We start from the raw sequence: 21,190 nt of genomic DNA, 5'->3' as shown, positions 1-21,190 counted from the left end.
CACCTCCCTTTCCCATGATACCTTTCCACACAAGCACAGGAAATGCTACACCTGTCCAAGGCCCCGCTCCTTCCAGATGAAACAGTGATTTACTTATGCTTCTTTTAATTTAGTATATTGTATTTGCTGCTCTTCTACATCAGGGAGACTAAACACAGATTGGGTTATCACTTTGTGCAACACCTCCATTCAGTTTGCAAGAGTGACCCCAAGCTTCTGGTCGCTTGTTATTTTAATTCTCTGTTCCACTCCAACACTGACCTCTCTGTCGTCAATCTCCTATACTGTTCCAATGAAGCTTAATATAAATTTGAGGAATTTGATTGACAGCCAGACTCAACATTGAGTTCAACAATTTCAAATCATTACCTCTGCCCCCGTTTCTTCTTTTGTTTTTGGATGGTTGCTGCTGGTAATGATTCTGCATCTTCACATTAACATCTCCTCTAGACACATCTTTTCTTTCTTTACTTGCCCCATTCTCAACTCTTTTTGCCTTGCACCATCATCTATTTTATCATTTACTCTCTACTGTCTATCATCCCATCGTTGACCTTCCCCCCGTTCTTTTCCTCCCCTTCCTCCTTTCCCTGCCCCTGCACTTACTTTAAACCTGTTACACCTCTAACTTGTTCCATCCATTGCCCATCCCTAACTGCCCTTGAGAAGATGGTGGTGGGCCCTTGGTGTCCAGAGTCAATATTGAGGACTCCTTGGGCCACTCGCTCCCATCTATATACCACTGTACCACCACCACTGGTGGATCTGTCCTGATGGTGGGACAAGACATATCCAGGTATGGTAATGGAGGAGCCTGGGGCATTGGCCGTAAGGTATGATTTGGTGAGTATATGACAGGCTGTTGCTTGGGCAGTCTGTCGGACTATTTTGTCAAGCCCCCAGATGTTAGTAAGGAGGACTTTGCAGGGTCGATTCCAGGTGGTCCGTGTGGTTCAATTCTTACTTGACTTTTTCGCAGTGGTTTGATGCAACTGATGCCTTGCTAGGCCATTTTGGGCACAGTTAATAGTCAACCACATTGCAATTGGTCTGTAATCACATGTTGGACAGACAGGGTAGGGGCAGCAGGTTTCCTTCCCTGTAGGATATTAGTGAACCAGATGGGATTTTTGACAATCCAATAGTTTCATGGTAGCCATTACTGAGACAACCTTTTAATTCCAGATTTATTTATTGAATTTAAATCCCCCCACATATTCTGGTGGGACTTGAACATGTCTCTGTATCATTAGTCCAGTCCTCTGGATTCTTCGTCCAGTAACATTGCCGCTTTGCTACCATTTCTTGTCAGCTTGGGCTGATAAGTAACATTCGCGTCACACTAGTGCCGGGCAATGACCATCTCCAACAAGAGAGGATCTAACCATCACCCCTTCACATTCAATGGCATTAACATTACTGAATCCCCCACTATCCATATTCTGAGGGTTACCATTGACCAGAAATTGGACTGGACGAGCCATATAAATACTGTGGCTACAAGACTATGTCAGAGGCTAGGAATCCTGCAGTGAGTAACTCACTTCCTGACTCCACAAAGCCTGTCCACCAAGGCACAAATCAGGAATGTGATCGAATACTCTCCGCTTGCCTAGATGTGTGTACCTCCAACAACACTCAAGAAGCTTAACACTATCCAGGACAAAGCAGCCCATTTTATTGGCACCCCATCCACAAACATTCACTCCCTTCACCACTGCTGCACAGTGGCAGCAGTGTGTACCATCTACAAGATGCAATGCATGGACTCACCAAGCCTCCTTTGACAGCACTTTCCAAACCCACAACCGTGGATGTGCCTATGCCACACGGACTGCAGAGGTTTAAGAAGACAGCTCACCATCACCTTCTCAAGGGCAATTAGGCATGGACAACAAATGCTGGCCTAGCCAGTGACACCCACACCCCATGAATGAATAAAAAATAATTCATTTTCCTAAAAGTCACAAAGCAAATTGATGTGCAGAACTGCTATCTCTGACATCAGGTCACTGAAAATGAGGAGAGGTGATCATTATTTTTGCCAGGAAACAACAGCTCATTTTGCATCTGTGACCCCCTTATTTACTCTTCAATTCACCCTCACTACCTTCTCCACTCCTCTACATAGTTTCCCATTCAACTGTTTTGGATGCAATTCCTTTGTTTCTTTTGCACTGTCTTCCATGGCCCAAACATGGGCCCAGATATTCATGTGTCCAGTATTGCCTGAATGGTGAGGCCTGAGCCTCCCCTGAGCCTGGTTAAACAGTGCAGCAGCTTTAAAGTAAGTAGGTCTTGGCACTGGGGCTCAAGAGCCGGAGGTTCTGGTCAAGATTGGGGTCTGGGGGTCAGGAGGATAGGAGAAAGACATCGAGGGTTCAAGCTGCCAGGAGCCTGAGGTCGGGGTGTGGGGGTTTGGTAGTCAGGGGGCTGAAGCAGGTTAAAGGAGCTGAGAGCATGGGGATTGGGCAGGCTGGAGTCCAGAGCATTTGGTTAGTTCCTTTAATTAGGTCCTGTAATATGGGGTCAGAAAGAGCGCTCCTGCTCCTCCCAACTCCACAGTTGGGTAAGTTGCTTACCTTCTTTGATCGGCCTGGCTGGCAATCCTTGGGCCCAGTTTCCTTGAGTGCACCAGTTGCCTTTGGATAAACCATTCCTGGGGAGGGGGTCTGAAACAGGCCTTGGGCCCTTTATTTCTTCATGCGCAGGGCCTAATGCCTGTTTCAGATGTGAGTAAAGGGGTTGTATTTTCTGTCCTTACCCAATATTGTAGGTGGTGCACTTGCAACAGGAAATGTACACACACTTCCTGCCTTCCATATTGAGGCCTTAGTAGTCCAAGCAACGCCCAAACAATACAGCTACACGTTCCAATTTCTAGGCCACTCTTTCATCATAAGACAGCAATTTTGAACGCATCAGTGCCAGAAATACCACTTTCATATGAAGATAATTTTTCTCAGTAGTCAGACTGCCATGTTTGAGTTAGAATGGAAGGAAGCCATTTCAAGAAATGGGAAAGAAATGCAATATAAATTTGGCTTTTGAATTTTTTAATCAAACTGCAGCAAAAACATAAATGTTGCTGCACTACATTTTCCTTCATTTCCTCCTGGTCCTCTTTGTCCAATGTAATCCTTCATTTATTTTTGGTATTTTTCAATGTTACCTGAACTTAACTGCTTTCTGAAGTTTTTCTTTAAACCTAGCCTGCATTTTTATCACAAGGCTTCAGGGCAAGAGTGACCTGTGCAAACTCGTTTCCAGTGCAATTGTGCACAGGGCACATTAAAAAATTGTAAAATTATCATCAGGGGAAAAGAACAATTTTCTTCAGGCAGTTCTCCAGCCACCTCTTTCTCCTCCTGTAATGGTGCTCGAGACCTCACGCAGCAGGGTTTAAAATTATGAAAGGTTTCGACAAATTGGATCCAATTGTGCCTACATTTCCCACACACCAAAAGCTCACTTGGGCAAATTAATCACACAAATTAAAGGGAAGAAAATAGGAAATGCAGGAGAACTGTTTTATTAAAATAGTTGTAAGTGTATGGAACAGATTATCGCCACGGTTGGTGGAACAAGAGACTTTAATGTATTTCAGAAAGGAATGAGACTGGTTCTTGTTAACAAATGGAATTTAGAGCAATAAAAAATGTACCATGGGAATACTGTGGATAGGTGGGCTGGATGAACTGAACGTCTTCTGCCTGAAACTGTCACTTTTATTTGCTCTCTGGCACCAAACCATCCAAATGGAGACCAGGATGGCTCATTTCCAATAGCTAAGTGGCCCCAAGGCAGGAAGTAGGGCCAGAGTCAACTATCAGTTTCTGAATTAGGTGGAAGAAATCTACCAGAGCTCTATCTCATTGCTTGGTGGAGGGGGAGGAACGAGAAACTTAGGCCAGTTTTTCCATATATTAAAGATAAATAATTGTACACATCATATTTTAAAATATTTAAGAGCTTTCTTAAATATTTGAAATGCTTCAATGGAGTTCAGAAATATTAGCCCAATTTTAACACAGATTGGCAGGCAGGGGTAGGTGGGACGCCCTGGCTTTTTTAATGCCCAGGAGAGAGTGGTGAATCCATGAACTCGCTACCATAAGGAAGTGTTGAAGTGAGCAGCAGAGATGCATTTACGGGGAAGCTCAATAAGCACATGAGGCAGAAAGGAATAGGAGGATAGGCTGATAGGTTTAGATTAAGAGGGGTGGAAGGAGACTTGTGTGGAATATAAACCCCAGCATAGAAGAGGGGCCAGATGGGCTGTCTATGTGCTGTACATTCAATGTAATGCTATGTAACTTGCCAGGGTCCTTTCTGGCCATAATCCTACCTGCCTCCAAGTTTCAATGGCCAACCCAACACCAAACATCATATTGAAATTGACTGTTAAAAAACGCACTGGGGTCCAAAGGATGTAATTTAAGAGACTACTTGCTGTAGCGCAATAGTGCTTTAAGCTGATCGTTAAAATGGTGGTGGGCAAGAAAGCCTTAGGTGTGCAACACCAAGATCCAACCACCATTTTAGACACCCACCCACCATTGACACTAAACAGGCAGAGTTAAAATAGAGTCTATTTCTGAAGGTCCCAGTACCTCAGTAGTTAGAGACCTATATGCAAGTTGTACCATTCTGTATTTCTGGTTCAGAAATTAAGAAAACTTTCTTGGGATCATTTGATCAGCTTCATGCAACAGCAGTTGAACATTTTCAGGAGTGATTTAACAGGTAACTGATCTGACATTGTGTGGTTTATACTTATGCCCAAAGTCAAAATTACCCTGATTGACTTATTGGATCTAATGTTATTGGTACCATTTTTGTTCCATAAAACCCCATTATAATGTCAACATATTTAGTGAGAAATCTATCCTAGTCCAAATGGACTCTTATTCGGCTATTCACTGAGAAATCTCTAATGAGGAAATTCACTACTACTGCAGTGCATTTTTTTGGCTAGGTTATTATCTTTCTGCTGCAGCAAAGGCCTTTGAGGGAGGCCATAGCAAAAACAGTATCTCTTATTAATCAGTTTAATTTGCAACTAGTTCATTTGTATGTTTTAAACCTAAAAGACTTGTAAATTGGCCCTGTTCCAACTGTCTTATCTAGTTGTGTGTATTGTTTCCAAACAATTTGTACGTTGAATAAATAAATGCTTGAAAACCCACCTCAGTGTAACTAATTGGAACCTAAAACGCTGCTACTGGCTTTGGCTTGCTCACACATTTTTAATATCATTAAAGACTAATGTTTAACATCTATTGGAAATAGTACCACAATATTAGTGGGAACTACAGTAGCTGCTGCTGTTAGAATATCATAATAGAAACAGAAACTGGGTTCTATTTGAATTGTCGACCTGTGTTAAGATTTGGCAGGTAAATGGACGCAGATAGAGAGGTAGGCATGCGGACAGAAGCACAAAACAAGAGAGTAGAGATCCAGACAAAGACCCACAGTGATTCAGAAAAGGAGAGACACAGGGCTGAACTTTCGTTCTGGGGTTGGGACCCAATATCATTTCGACACCTGACGGCCAAAGTAATTTTTAAGGAAAATGTTAATTAGTGATCAGGGTATGTGCTCGCTATCCAATTAGTGGTGGCGGAGCTGCAGAGTAAGTGAGAGAGCCATTATTATGGTTGCCAGTTAGGGGAAATGGAAGGAGGAGGAGAGTGAAAGGACAGACACCAGTTCTAGGGTGATCCCTAGATTTAGCAATGCCTCTCTTGCGGTCCTTTTAGAGGCAGTGGCATCAAGGCGTGCCATTCTATTCCCAGAGAGCGGCAGGAGATGGTCAGCCAGCCAGACCAAGGAGACCTGGCTGCAGATGGTAGAATAGCTGCAGCCTGGTGAGGAGGACCTGGATACAGTGCTGCAAACATTTCAATTACCTTCTATGGATTGGCAAGGTGAGTGCAAAGCTGCACCCAGACGACAGGCCTCCAGGTCTGTAGGCACACAAGATGAGCAGCCTGAGGTTGTATAGTCCTCCTGAAGTCAATCCATGTGTGCCCAGGGGCAAAACTCTCATCACCAGTGAAAGTGCAGGAGGCAAAATAGAAGACAATAACATCACATGTGTTGGTGCAGCTGGAATTAGTACAGGAGAGCACTATGGTCTTAACTCTCACCCTCTTGACTTTATGGAGAAAAGAGCATAAAATGCAAGAGAACGGGCTGTCAGGTGGTGGTGTATCCCATCTAGTGATTCTGGAGTCCATGGAGGAGGTGGCCCCTAACAAAGCAGTGACTGTAAGGCCTGTTTCAGCTCTGCAGAAGCAGATGACAGAGGTCATTTAGCATAGCCACACTCTTATATTTCCCACAGGGACTGATGTGGTGGGGGAACCAATGCAAGCCAAAGCAACAGTGTCAGCATCAACTGAAGAAGGGGGAGAAGTGAGCGAGCTTGCACTGTCACATCAGTCAAGCGCAGACACATTTATCTTGGTGGGGCCTCATGTGATCTTACAAGAGGTGTACCAGGGTGAGCAGCGCTTTGTCAGTGAACAGGAGGAGTTGAGGGAGGCAAAGGCAACTGTGGGTGGTCCCCATTGGAGGATGGAGGACAGATGTAGCCATGCTCAGCAGGGTGGAGATGCACAGCCACAAGAGTCACACACAAAGCGGATATTCCTGTGTCCACATGTCAGAGTTTCCTGAGGCGGTGAACACTCATGGAAGCAGGGTGCAGGAGTCCATTAATTATATGAGCACCGCCACGTCCCATGGTTTTGAATGCATGAGCTCCTCCACTGAGGGAGTAACCACCCTCATGGTGAGCCATATGCGGCATCATTCCTAGTGGATGCAGGATCAGCGTGCTTACATGCACGTAATGTCTGACACATTCTGGAACATCGACTGGTCTGTGGCACTAATGGTGCAAAGGTGCATGGAGTGGATGACAGTTGCGCCCTGGTTGCTGGTTTCCTCTGATGGTCGAGTGCTCCATCAAAAGGCTGAAGAAGTCATAGATGATGTTGATGAGGCCACCCCTCATGAGGCATCATAATCAGAATCCAACATCATAGCCCCTCTGTTAAGGATCCATTTACATAGCAAGGCTCTGTGACAGAAGCAGCTCCTGCATTGTGCCGATGGAGCAATCTCTGGCACCCCCAAGACAAGGACATCTGCCATGGGCATCTCAGGCCCAAGCAGATACAGTGAGCAAGCTGTCTTCACCTCAACCCCAGCCAAAGGGGGAGTACTCCATAGGAGCAGTTGCCAGCAAAGGCCACCATGTTGGTAATGTCACATTGAGGTTCATTTGGGTGACACATGTTACTTTTGTGCATAGTAATGAGAACTCAATATGCTGGATGTGGTGTTGTCTGATCGGAGACTTGTGTGTTTCCAGTCTTTGATGAAATCAAGGTTAAAGGAAGGAAGACATGGGAAGCGACGCAAAGCTTTGTGCTGGGAGTAAATGTATGGCTGGTGGTGATTTGTGCCTCATTCATTGTGGGAAGCAATGAAAGACTTCACCATTGTGTGCAGCTTTTTAATGAAGGTGAGTATCAAAACCCAAGTGCTTTCCAGAATGAATCATCCTCGGGGGAAACATTCCCGGATAAGAATACCCAAGTTTCTCTGCCATCATGCTTAATGCCTTGACCTCTGATCTGGTCCTGTGGAAGATCATGCAACACCTGGGGATTGTCCTCCAATCCACTTTCTCCTCCTCCAAGGAAATGTGCTGCTCCCCTGCTTCTCTCTCTCCAAGATCCACACTAGTGCAGAGGGCCATGTTATGGAGAGACTCTTGAGTGAATACAAGAGGGTACCTCCCGATAGGTCAAGGCATCAGAACCACATCTCCAGATGTCCAATAGCCTACTAGATGGTGGTCATGGTGATGAGATGGCACCAACTGTAGCATCTCTGTGCCTCCATTGTAGGGTCTCACTTCGGTGTCAGTAACTATCTCTCCAGAGGATATCCCATGTCACCTAGCAGCATCCACAGAGTCTCCCGGGTGCCGTGAAGAGCTGCAGCACCTGTGATTGTCTGAGTATGAAGGAGTCTTGGCAGCTGCCATAATATCATGTACACACCTGCATGAAACATTTATTGTGGTTGTAGAACAACTGGACATTCAGGGAGTGAAACCCTTTCCTATTGAGGAACCTCCCTGGCTGCTCATTCGGTGCCTTGATGGCCACATGGTTGCAATATGACTCCCTGAACCTGAGAGCATTCAGTGATGGAGGCAAATCTCACTGCCCTCTGTGCCTTTGGCTTACTATCCATTTTTAACTCTATGTACACTGCAGTCCTCTCAAACAGTGCATCCATGAACTGCCTTATGCAATAACGGCAGCTGCTTGCAAAATGCCACCCAGGTCAGCAGCCAATCCTTGGAAAGTCCGAATTGTGAGGAAGTTCAGAGCCAGAGTGACTTTCACAGTTACTGGCAGAATGAGCTCACAAGACTTGCTAAGCCTGAGGTGATCCTCAATGAGGGCATGCAGATCAGCAAAAATCGCCTGGAGAGGGGCAGCCTCCTGCAGCACTGATGCTCTGACAATTCTAGGAAGCCCATTCTTTGCTAGTACACCCTGTTATGAGGTATTGTCTTCGTTGTCTTGCAGCCCCAGTTCTTCATCTCTACATCCTTCGTGGCCAAGGGTCTACATCTGCTGCTGCTGAGGCTTCAATTCATTGTGACTCCTCTCTAATTGGAGTAACTTAATCTCCATTTGCAGGAATGGGTTTGCTTGCCTCCAACTGGACTATCATGGCTTCCTGAACCACCCCTCCTCTCTGTTTTACCCCTTGCCCCTGCGGTCTCACTCATGGTTCCCCCACCGCCCAAACAGCTGCCCCAGTGCTCTCTAAGCAAATTCTCAGGAGAACCGATCACGTTATGGCCCCTGTGTGACAATGAATGAGGTGACCCTTGAGCCTTAATATATATATATATAAAGACAAAAACAAAATACAGTGGATGCTGGAAATCCAAAACAAAAACAGAAACAGAAATACCTGGAAAAACTCAGCAGGTTTGGCAGCATTGGCGGAGAAGAGCACAGTTGACATTTCGAGTCCTCATGACCTTCAACAGAACTAAGTAAAAATAGGAAAGGGGTGAAATATAAGCTGGTTTGGGGGGTGGGGGTGGGGGGGTGGAGTGGGGGATTGTTGGGATAAGCAGCCAGTGAGCCTTTCCCTCCTTACAGAGTAATACTCGCGCCCATCCGACCAGCTCCACACTGGGCAGCTGCCTCCTCCTCATGGATGGGCTGGTATTCCCCATGCCATTTGAAAATTGCAAACTACCCCTGAACGAGCTGACAATTAGCTCGTCTACATGCCAAATTTCAAACCCACCATTTTTGGGCAACTTGGCGCTTACATCAGATGGGCAACAGCAGGCAGTCACGCCTCTGGGTGGCACCACTTTCCAAGTCTGATTGCTTCCGTTCCCAAATCTACTGTGCATTAAAAATTAAAGATTAAATATATTTTTAAAAATCCAGCCCACAATCTTTTTTCTGCATTTCGTTATCCACAGTATAGTAATCAACTATACTTAATGCAAGTGATTTGACACAATCAAAATTGTGAGAGCTACAAGAAAATGGAAAGCATTTCATGCAGCCACAGTTAGTACTTTTCTCACGGTTTTTCTCCACATCAGTACTTTGATTGTAACCATCAGTATGTTTAAAAATACCTTTGGTCTGCCTCACCCAGCCAGCCTAACAAGTTTCCAGCTGGTTATAGTTACAGTTGGCAAGACAATTGCAAATGCTTTGCTCATTGGCAATGTTTAAAATCAAAGTTTGGATTAAATTGACAGTAAGCCGAAAGCACTCTGGAAATTTCCAGTGAACTATTTCGACTGAACTACTAGAAACTTTCTTCACTCTTGGATGGATGCTTAAGAGGGAAACAGGAACTGTCACACACATGAAATTAATACCTGCAAACAATTCATTAAATTATATTAACAGGTCTTCTTTGCCATTGCAGAGAGGCAAATTTTTGTTTCATTCGCTCATGGGATGGGGGTGTCACTGGCTAGGCCAGCATTTATTGCCCATCCTTAATTGCCCCTGAGAATTGAGTTGCTTTCTAAGCCGTTTCAGAGGGCTCAAGTCAACTACATTGCTGTGGGTCTGGAGTCACATGTAGGCCAGACCAGGTAAGGGTGGCAGTTTTCCTTCCCTAAAGGACATTAGTGAACCAGATGGGTTTTTAAGACAATTAGCAATGGTTTCATAGTTATCATTAGACTTAAAATTCCGGATGTTTTATTGAATTCAAATTTCACCATCTGCCATGGAGAGATTTGAATCCTGGTCCGCAGAGCATTACCCTGGGTCTCTGGATTACTAGTCCAGTGACAATACCACTACACCACAATAAAATTAAAGTGCTGGTGAGTAGAGAAACTAATTTCACACTCTCATGTGAAAATATTAAGATTTGTCACAGAGCATTCCACCACAATGATTCATTTGCTTTATCTATAATATATTTTACACTCTCTGATATAACACTCCTGTTACAATAAAACAGCATATCTCATGTACAAACATCTTAATGTAAGCACCAAGATGTGCCCACTAGGAATCCAGGTGGGGAGTTCCCAACCCTGGATGGTTTCAAGCTTCTTGAGTTAATGGAGCTGCCCTCATCCAGGAAAATGGGGAGTATTCCAACACATTTTTGATTTGTGCCTTGTAGATGATGGATGGGTTCTGGGGAGTCAGGAAGTGAGTTACTCACTGCAGAATTCCCAGCCTCAGACCTGCGCTTGTAGCCACATTATTTATTTTTTTATTCATTCATGGGATGTGGGTGTCGCTGGCTGGGCCAGTCTTTATTGCCCATCCCTAATTGCCCTTGAGAAGGTGGTGGTGAGCTGCCTTCTTGAACTGCTGCAGTCTATGTGGTGTTGGTACACCCACAGTGCTGTCAGGGAGGGAGTTCCAGGATTTTGACCCAGCGACAGTGAAGGAATGTCGGTATATTTCCAAGTGAGTATGGTGAGTGACTTGGAGGGGAACTTCCAGGTGATGGTGTTCTCATGTGTCTGTTGCTCTTGTCCTTCTAGGTGGTAACTGTCATGGGTTTGGAAGGTGCTGTCTAAGGAGCCTTGGTGAATTCCTGCAGTGCATCTTGTAGATGGTACACACTGCTGCCACTGTGCGTCAGTGGTGGAAGGAGTGAATGTTTGTGGACAGGATGCCAATTAAGTGGGCTGCTTTGCCCTGGATAATGTCGAGCTTCTTGAGTGTTGTTGGAGCTTCACTCACCCAGACAAGTGGAGAGGTCAGTTACTCATTGCAGGATTCCCAGCCTCTGGCCCATAACTTCTAATCTCTGGGGCATCGTGCCTGGGGGATGGGGGTGGGGGTGGGGGTGGGAGTGTGGGGGGCTACCCCAGAAATGCGCTGTCCCACACCACGTTCCCCCAGGGCACTGAAGTCCCCATGTAAGAATTGGATGGCAATTGCCCAGGAAGTTCGAACTTCCGTTGGGAAATTCCCCTGCACTGGAAAACATCCGCTACTCCTATTTAATTCGGAATAGTTACCCAGGAAAAGTTAGAAGAGTTAAATCCACTTCTAGCCCGAGTACTGCTGAAAAAAGAGACATGCTAAGCTTTTTGTCTTGCACTCATCAGGACACTTGCAAGAATACCAATATAAGAGGGAAAACAACAATTTATGGTGTATGTAAAGAGAGTGCTGATTGGTTAGCAAAGGGCGTTACCATGGAGAATGCATGGTGACTGACTGTTAACTACCAAGCATTGTTCGAAATTTGAACCAGGCAGCTTGACCCTGAAGAGTCAAGAAATTGCTCTGAGGAATGAGTCAGCGAATGGCTGTCACTTATTTTGTTTAGCTGAAAGAGGCGCAATGTATGTATATTTTCTTTCTGTCTGCAAAGAACAGCGCCCTTTATATTTTAATATATGTAGCTTCCAGCACAGGCAAATGCGCCATATTGCAAGCCCGACTGACAATCTTAAATTGGTTATCAGCATAATTCTTATAATTGCGAAGAAATACACTGACAACCAATTCAAGGTGGTGGATGGTGTGCCAATCAAGTGGGCTTCTTTGGATGGTATTGAATTTCTAGAGTGTTGCAACTGCACGCATCCAGGTAATTGGAGATTATTCCATCACACTCCTGACTTCTGCCTTGTAGATGTTGGAAAGACTTAGGGGAATCAGGAAATGAGTTACTTGCCACAGAATACTCAGCCTCTGGGCTATTTTTGTAGCCATAGTATTTTTCTAGCTGGTCCAGTTAATTTTCTGGTCAATGGTAACCCTCAGGATATTGATAGTGGGAGATTCAGCGATGGTGGTGCTGTTCAATGTCAAAGGGAGGTGGTTAGACTCTGTCTTGTTGGAAATGGCCATTGCCTGGTATTTGTGTAGAACAAATGGTACTTGCCACTTATCAGTCCAAGCCTGAATGTTGTCCAGGTCTTGCTGCATGTGGGTACAGATTCTTTCAGTATCTGAGGAGTTGTGAATAGTGCCGAACACTGAGCAATTATCAGCTAACATCCCCACTTCTGAGTTTATGATGGAGGGAAGGTCATTGATGAGCGGCTGAAGATGGTTGAGTCTAGAACTGAGGAACTCCTGTGTCGATGCCCCAGAGCTGAGATGATTGGCCTCCAACAATTACAACCATCCTCCTTTGTAATAAAAGTAAAATACTGCAGAGGCAGGGGATCTGAATTAAAAAAAGAAAGTGCTAGAAAAGCTCAGCAGGTCTGGCAGTATCTGTGGAGAGAGAAACAGAGTTAACGTTTTGAGTCCAATATGACTCACTTTTGGAACCGAAGAAGAGTCATAGTGGACTTGAAATGCTAATTCTGTTTCCCTCTTCATCTTCCTTTGTGCTATGTATGACTCCAGTTAGTGAACAGTTTCCCCTCTGATTCCCATTGTCTCCAATCTTGCTAGTGCTCCTTCATGCCACACTTGGTCAAATGCTGCTTTGACGCCAAGGGCAGTCACTCTTACCTCACCTTTGGAATTCAGGTCTTTTGTCCAAGTTTGGACCAAGGCCAGCATCTTCCAGTCGGCAAGCGGGGACGGGGCCCACTTGCTGATGCGTAAAATGATGCGGGGTGACATCGGGTGTGCGTTCCGATGTCACCCCACATCATTTAGATTGTCAGCTCAGCGGGCACGCATCCAAGTCGGATGCGCGCCCGCCAACCTGTCAACGGCCTATTAAGGCCATTAAAAAACCAATTGAACTCGTTAATGGACCTGCCCATCCAACCTTATGGTTGGTGGGCAGGCCGAGAGCCCAGGCAAGCTTGTGAAAAAACATGAAACCTCATCCAAGGGCGGGATGAGGTTTCATGTGTGATTTTAAAAATGCAGAATATTTTACAATTAAAGTTATGGACATGTCCCAGCTCATGTGACAGTGTCACATGAGGGGACATGGCAGGGAAATTTTTTTCTAATCTTTATTGAAAGTTTTAAATCGGTGACAATCTCCCTGAAGCAGCACTTTGCCTCAGAGAGATCGGTGCGCTCTTTCGCATGCATGCGTGAAAGAATGGACTCCTGGCTGAGGGAATCCGCCCCCCCACCCCGCCTGCACAGGGAGTGCATAGCGCTTCCTGGCGCATGTCACGCTGGGTGGGCCTTAATTGGCCCGCCCACTTAAAATGGCGGCGCGCCCCTGATTGGGGGAGCTGATTGGAAGCGCGCCCGTTTGCGCCCGCTCCCGCACTTCCCCTCCCGACGGGGGCGGGGGGGGGAATGTTGATCTAAGGCTGTAATGTACCTGGAGCTAAGTGAACCTGGCAGAACCCAAATTGAGCATAGATGATCAGGTTACTGTTGAGTAAATACGGCTTCATAACACTGTTGACAACATCCTCCATCATTTGCTGATGATTAAGAATGGAGTGACGGGGCTATCAGGAAGGTAGGTCATGAGAGAAAACACAGAGAAAGGGCAAGTGGAAGTGGGGATACTTCTCAATGCACTTCAAGCTCTCATTCCTTGCTTCCCCTCCTCCCACTGTCTCAGTCAGAGCCTATATGAATATATCCCCTGTCCATATGGTGATGTCTGCCTCTGCATGTGTAAGTGGAGTAATTATTGGCAGTGCCACCCAGAGGATGGATGTCATGGGCATCTCAGCTGTTAGAACAGGGGAACGAGCAGCCTACCTATCTCTAGCTCTGTTGCAGTCAAAGGGGTAGCACTGCATAGGAGTCATAGAAACCAGAAAAGGGAGACTTCTTAGTTGCAAAAGGGCATTCACTAGAGTGTTAATAATAATGTCAATGCTGTTATTTATATAGAAATTTCACTGACTATTTGAATTCTCCATTATCCTTCATCTCCATTGTTGCCTCTTGAATTTGAAATGGACATTGGCCTTCAGGAGAATGATATGACTCAAGTGGATGACAAGCAAAGGGTGTGAATGCGATTAAAAAAATATGACTGTGGAAATAATTTGTCTTGGTGAGCGGAGGCCAGAGGGTTTAGTACTGGTTTGTCATTTGGGACTTTACACACTCAGATTAGCTGAAGCATGCCTGCATGAGCCCATCATGGGCTTCTCTGGCAGTCTAGCAAGTGGCTACAAGTACCCCGGTCACATCAGATTCCCCTCCTGTTGGGAGGGTGCCAAGCACCTGTACCCTCCTCATTTAGCAGCCCCTTCCCTCTCTGCAGCGCCATGTTGTACAATGCTCAGCTGAACCCAACCATTCCTAATACCCTTGCTGGTGTTTATTGAATAGTATCTCTGAACCTGTTCAGGCACCGGAATCGCATCTTCAGTGGCCCAATGGCTTGCTCAATTGTTATCCTAATGATCATTGTTGTAGTTCTCCTCTGATTCAGTGGTAGGACTCCTCACAGCTGTCATAAGCAGGTCCAGCTCCTCAGAGGGCAGCCCTTGTCTTCAAGGAGACACGTGTTCACTCTGTGTGGAATTGGAACAACCTGCGAGAGATGTAAATATCGCAGAATGAAGGAATCATGGCAGCTTCTGCGATTTTTTAAAAATTAATTTACGGGATGTGGGCATCACTGGCTAGGCCAGCATTTAACTGCCTATCCCTAAATGCCCTTGAGAAGGTGGTGGTGAGCTGCCTTCCTGAACCGCTGCAGTCCCTATGGTGTAGATACACCCTCAGTGCTGTTAGGAAGGGAGTTCCAGGATTTTGACCCAGCGACAGTGAAGGAACGGCAATATATTTCTAAGCCAGGATGGTGAGTGGCTTGGAGAGGAACTTCCAGGTGGTGGTGTTGCCATCTATTTGCTGCCCTTGTCCTTCTAGATGGTAGTGGTTGTGGGTTGGAAGATGCTGCATATTTTATACAGATATGCTATAAAGAAAATATAATTTTTTCCAATATTACTGTGGGATACTGTGAACAGGCTTGTGGGGGCTATGTGAATGTTGTGTGTGTGTGTGTGTGTATGTGTGTGTGTGACTAATTTAATTAAACTGAAGACAGTTAGACTGCACAGTTTAAATCATCAAAAGGGTTAGGCGTAAAAGCAGGCATTTTGAAGTGGAAATGGACAAGATTAGATGGGATACAAGTAAATACAACGTGAATAGGAATTTGCATGAGCAGATGAGTGGGGAATTGAATTTTTAACTGTGTATTTTAAAGAGAAATCAAAGGAAGCTTTACAACTGGAAAAGCTCATAAATAAATAAAGCAAAGTTATTAAGTTTATTTTTCCTGAAAGTGGTGACCATAAAGACAGCATGAAAGATTTTAGATTCTGGGAAAGTTAACTTTCAAAAGACAGTTAAAAACAATGGGTTTAAAGATGAAAGGGGAAAAATATATTTAAGAAAAAACTGAAAGCTGTATGGGTGTGTGTACATGTGATCTTGAAGAATGTGTTGCGCAAGCACAGTCCTATGAAGCGGCTTCTAGCCATTTACTTCAGCTTCTGGAACAATCAGACAATCAGAGTGTCTGATTATTCCAGAAAGCAAGGTTTTGTTACGAGCTTGGATTTCCATTGTCAAGTGAGAGGGAGATAGAAGCTTGTGAAATACCTCCCTTATAGCAACGGTGGGTGCCTTGCACTGATATTACAGGATGTTTTATAGATTAAGAATCTGTCACATGAGGGGACATGTTTAAATAAATTTTTAAACCTTTTATTTAATCATTTTAATATGAATTCAATCTTCCTTTGGCAACTCCGTGCCTCAGGGAGATTGAAGCGCTGCGCGTGAAAGAGTGCTGGCCCTGACTCTCCTTCCTCCCCCCGCCTGCACAGGTAGTGCTGAACGCTACTGGTCATGTCTTACGCTGGGCGGGCCTTAATTGGCCCGCCCGCGTAAAATGGCGATGCAGAGCCGATCGCAGGTGGTAATTGGCTCCATGCCCGCCCCCGCTCGCTCCCACCGAGCCCGCCCGCCATATGAAAAATTCTGCCCTATGAGTGCAAGAAGAACACTGAACTCAGGAGTTGGTGTTGAGGGATTTTAAAGCGGTTAGACTGTGTACATGGCTTTAGCAATTGCTAAGACTTTTCTGGGAGTGGAAGATGTGTCCTGACGACTTTACAAAAAGTAACCAAGGCTCAGTTAACAGAATTGGTGGATAAGCTGCAGTTAGGAATAACCGCAGGGGCGAGGAAAGCAGACATAATTGAAGTAATAGTGCAGCATTTGAAATTGGAAGGAATACTAGAGGGACCACATTCCTTCAAATACGATGAGTCACTTGAATTGGCTAAGATTCAGTTGCAAATGAAAAGTCTTGAATTAGAGGAAAAGGTAAAAGAGAGAGCATTTCAAAGAGAAATAGAATTGTGAAAACTTGACCTCCAGAGGGAGAAGATAGCAATGGAAGAAAGAGAGAAGGAAAGAGAAAGGGAATACCAGCTCAAAAGACTGGACATTAAAAAAGAGACCTCAGATACTGCGGAATGTTCTGATGGTGAAATGACCACCTTCAGCCCAATAACAAATAGGGAGATATTTAAATTTGTGCAGGCTCTTCTGAAATTTGAGGAAAGGGATGTAGAGGCATTCTTTATTTCATTTGAAAACATAGCTAAGCAAATGAAATGGCCACAAGAAATCTGGACATTGCTTTTACAAAGTAAGTTGGTAGGTAGAGCTCATAAGGTATATGCATCATTGTCGGAAGAAGTATCTGGGGAATGTGATGCAGTAAAAAGGTAATTCTGAGTGCATGTGAATTGGTTCCTAAGTCATAAAGGCAGAAATTTCAGAATGTAAGGAAACAACCTGGACAGACTTTGCATTTGAGAGAGTAAAACAAAGTAATTTTGACATTTGAATATGGGCCTTAAAGGTAGAGACAACATATGCAGCTTTTAGAGAAGCAATTCTTTTGGAAGAATTCAAAGATTCACTTCCCTCAGTAGTTAGAACCCATTTGCGAGAACAGAGGGGTAAAACGGCTAGACAAGCAGCAGAGACAGCTGATGATTATGAGCTGGTCCATAGATAAAAATCTTTTTTCCGTCACCCTTTTAAATCTGAGAAGGATAGAAGGTGGAAAGGTAAAAGGAAGGCACGTATGCAGGGGAGATAAGGGGCAGCTGGGAATCCTCAGGAAATTTCTCCTCAGGCCAGAAAGGAAGGTGCTGAGGTTGGAAGTGGCACTCAAAGACTTAAATGTTTCCATTGTAATAAGGTTGGGCACATAAAGTCAACATGTTGGAGGTTACAGGGAAAACCTATTGCAGTAATTGGAACCCAGAAAAGTTCTGGAAATAAGAGTACTATGGGCTTGGAGATCCAGAGGCAGGAAAAACCAGTGGTTTGTGTACAGGTGGAGCAGGGAGAATCAGTGGTAGCTAAGGAAGTGGGAATGTGTTTACAACTTACCCAAGGGAATATTGAAGGGCAGGTTACGGAAATGTTTAAAGAACATTAATATGTGGAGGGAAAGCCTATCCATGTTTACAGGGTGGAGCTGACAAAGATATCAACATTTTAAGAGACACAGGGGCTAGTCAGTCCTTAATGTTATGGGATAGTGCTATCTGTTGTCCAGGAGGGTTTTTGCAGGACAAGATATTAATTAAAGGAATCCATGGTGAAGTCAAACATACTCCATTGTGTAAGGTAAATTTAAAAAGAAGGTTGAAAACAGGCGAGGTAATGTTGATGTAGTGGAAAAATTGTCCATTGCAGGTGTTCAATTTATCCTAGGAAACGATATACCTGGGTCCCAGATGTTGGTGATGCCTACTGTATTCGAGCTGTCTGTGAAGATGAAATTAACAGAGATGTTGCAGAAAGATCATCCTGGATTGTTTCCAGATTATGTAGTAATGAGATCACGAACTCACAGGTTAAAATAGGAAGAGGAAGAATCTAAAAAGCAGGGGAAGGGTGCTGACATCCAGTTAGCTGAATCTGTCTTTGAAAAGATTGTTCAGGAAGAGAGGGTGTAAGAGAGTGAGGCTGAAGTGTTTAGCTCAGTGAAACTAGTGGAGTTGTAACAGAAAGATCCACGAATAAATCAGTTATACCAGACAGCTTATTTTGAAACAGAAGCAGAATGTATTCCAGAGTGTTATTACCTTAAACCTAATGGGCAGAAATTTGCGCTGAGCGGGCGGGCATGCACCTTACCCACTTGAGTGTAGAATGACACGCGATATCTCAGTCAGCGGGCGTACATAGAAGGCGGCAGCACACCTGCTGACAATTAAAAGGCCTATTAAGGCCATTAAAGTAATAATTAAATTAAATTTTTCGCTGCCCATCCAACCTTATGGTTGGTGGGTAGGTGAAAAGGCCAAGCGGCCTTTGAAGTTTTTAGGAAATCTCATCCACGGGCGGGATGAGGTTTCCAATAGAAATTAAAAACTAAATAAAAGTTTTAAAATTTAATTTATAACATGTCCCTGCTCACGTGATGGGGTTGGATGGGCAACGAAAAATTTCATTTAATTATTACTTTAAATGGCCTTAATAGGCCTGTTAATTGTCGGCAGGTGTGCTGCCAACTCCTATGTGTGCCTGCTGACTGAAATATGAGGGGACATGTTTTTAACATTGCTAAGTTTTTAATTTTTGTGTTTTTAAATCTTCAGCTCCCTGAGGTGGCTCTGTTCCTCAGGGAGCTTTCATTGCATGCACCCACGTGCATGCGCGAGCTTGCATGCCTGCCCTCCTCCTGCCCCCACCCCAGCAGCGCTGCAGCGCCCGTTTCGCACTGGCTGGTCATTACGGTTGGCATGAAATCGCTTTCAGGGGCTGATTGCAGGCAGCGGTCGGCTTTGTGACCACTCCTGGCCCACCCACCGTGCCAGCCCAACAAGGTAAAAATCCTGGCCAATGTGTTAATGAGGAAATGGAGACCTCCTCATGTTCTGGCAGATGAAAAGTGGGTGGTAGTACATCAAATAGTAATACCATCTGGATACAGAAATGAAATATTAAGAGTGGCTCATGAAATTCCAGCAGCTGGACATTTAGGAATTAGGAAAACTATGGCTAAAATACAAAAATGTTTCTATTGGCCTGGACTGCATAACGATGTAGTCAAATTCTATCGCACATGTCACACATGCCAGGTGATAGGGAAACCTCAAGCAGTAATTAAACCTGCACCTTTAATTCCGATTCCAGCATTTGAGAAACCATCTACCAGGGTTCTGACTGATTGTGTAGGGCCCCTCCATAAGACCAAAAGTGGAAATCAGTACTCGCTGACAATCATGGATCTGTCCACCAGATTTCTGGAAGCAACACCTTTACAAAATATTACAACAAAGAGGATTGTAGAGGAGTTGATTCTTTACAAGACATGGGTTACCAAAAGAAATGCAGTTGGATCAGGGTTCAAACTTCATGTCACAGCTGTTTAAGGAAGTAATGAACAGCCTGGGAATAAAGCAGTTTAAGTCCTCAGTTTATCACCCTGAATCACAAGGTGCTTTAGAGAGTTGTCAAACTTTAAAAACTATGATGAGGCCATATAGTCAAGACTACCCACAGGACTTGGATCGAGGGATTCCATTCCTGTTATTTGCTAATAGGGATGCCCCTAACGGAAAGCAGGGTTTAGTCCTTTTGAAATAATCCATGGTCATGAAGTAAGGGGACAACTCAAGTTGATTCAGCAGAAACTAATGGGTCAAAGTTCAGAAACTACTCTCCTGGATTGTGTGACAAAGCTTAGAGAAAGATTGAACAGAACATGTGAGGTAGCTAAGGAACATATAAAGATATCACAGCAAGTGATAAAGACAAGTACACATAAGAGGGCAAAAGCTCATAAGTTTGTTGCTGGAGAAAGGTTGTTAATCTTGTTGTCAGTGTCAGGTGGACCATTAAAGGCAAGGTTACTGGGCCTTACCGGATTGTAAAGAAACTGAGTGAAATAAATTATTTGATAAATACCCCAGATAGAAGAAAGAACAATAGGGTGTGTCATGTTAATATACTTAAAAAGTACTTTGACAGGGAAGATAACCAAAATGAGGTATTAGTAGTGGTAGATAAGGAAAAGGGGATTGAAATGAAGGATTCCGAAATTGACTTTCCTCTAATTAAATTGGACAATGAAGGAGTGCTTAAAAATTTAAATGTGATACTGAGTTATCTTGCAGACAAGTGTCAAAATGCTTTGGAAAAGCTATTGCAGTCACACAAAGCTATTTGTGGGAAAAAGCTAGGGAAAACAAATTTGGCTATATGTGATATAGATGTGGGGATTCATTTTCAATAAGGCAACATCCTTACAGATTATACCTATTAAAATGAGCTCAAGTGCAAAAAGAAATTGAATTCATGCTTCAGAATGACATCATAGAGTCTAGTTGCAGTAACTGGAGTTCACCCATTGTGTCGGTACTGAAACCGGGTGGATTATCGAAAAGTGAACGCAATGACAAAAGTGGATTCCACGGTTGGAAGATTGTATTGAGAAAGTGGGACAATCAGAGTTCCTCACAAAGATTGACTTGCTGTGAGGATATTGGCAAGTACCCTTATCAGAAAAAGTGAAAGAGCTCTCAGCTTTTGTAATGCCAGATGGACTATATCAGTTCAAAGTTATGCCATTTGGTATGAAGAATGCAGCAGCAACATTTCAAAGCCTGACAAAGTAATTGCAGGGCTGAGCGATTGTGCTGTTTATATTGACGACTTGGTAGTTTTCAGTCAAACATGGGAGGAGC

This window comes from Cetorhinus maximus, chromosome 4 (genome assembly GCF_964194155.1).
Source record: "Cetorhinus maximus chromosome 4, sCetMax3.hap1.1, whole genome shotgun sequence".
In the NCBI taxonomy this organism is placed as follows: Eukaryota; Metazoa; Chordata; class Chondrichthyes; order Lamniformes; family Cetorhinidae; genus Cetorhinus; species Cetorhinus maximus.
The sequence above is the reverse complement of the archived record's forward strand: the minus strand, read 5'-3'. Positions refer to the sequence as shown.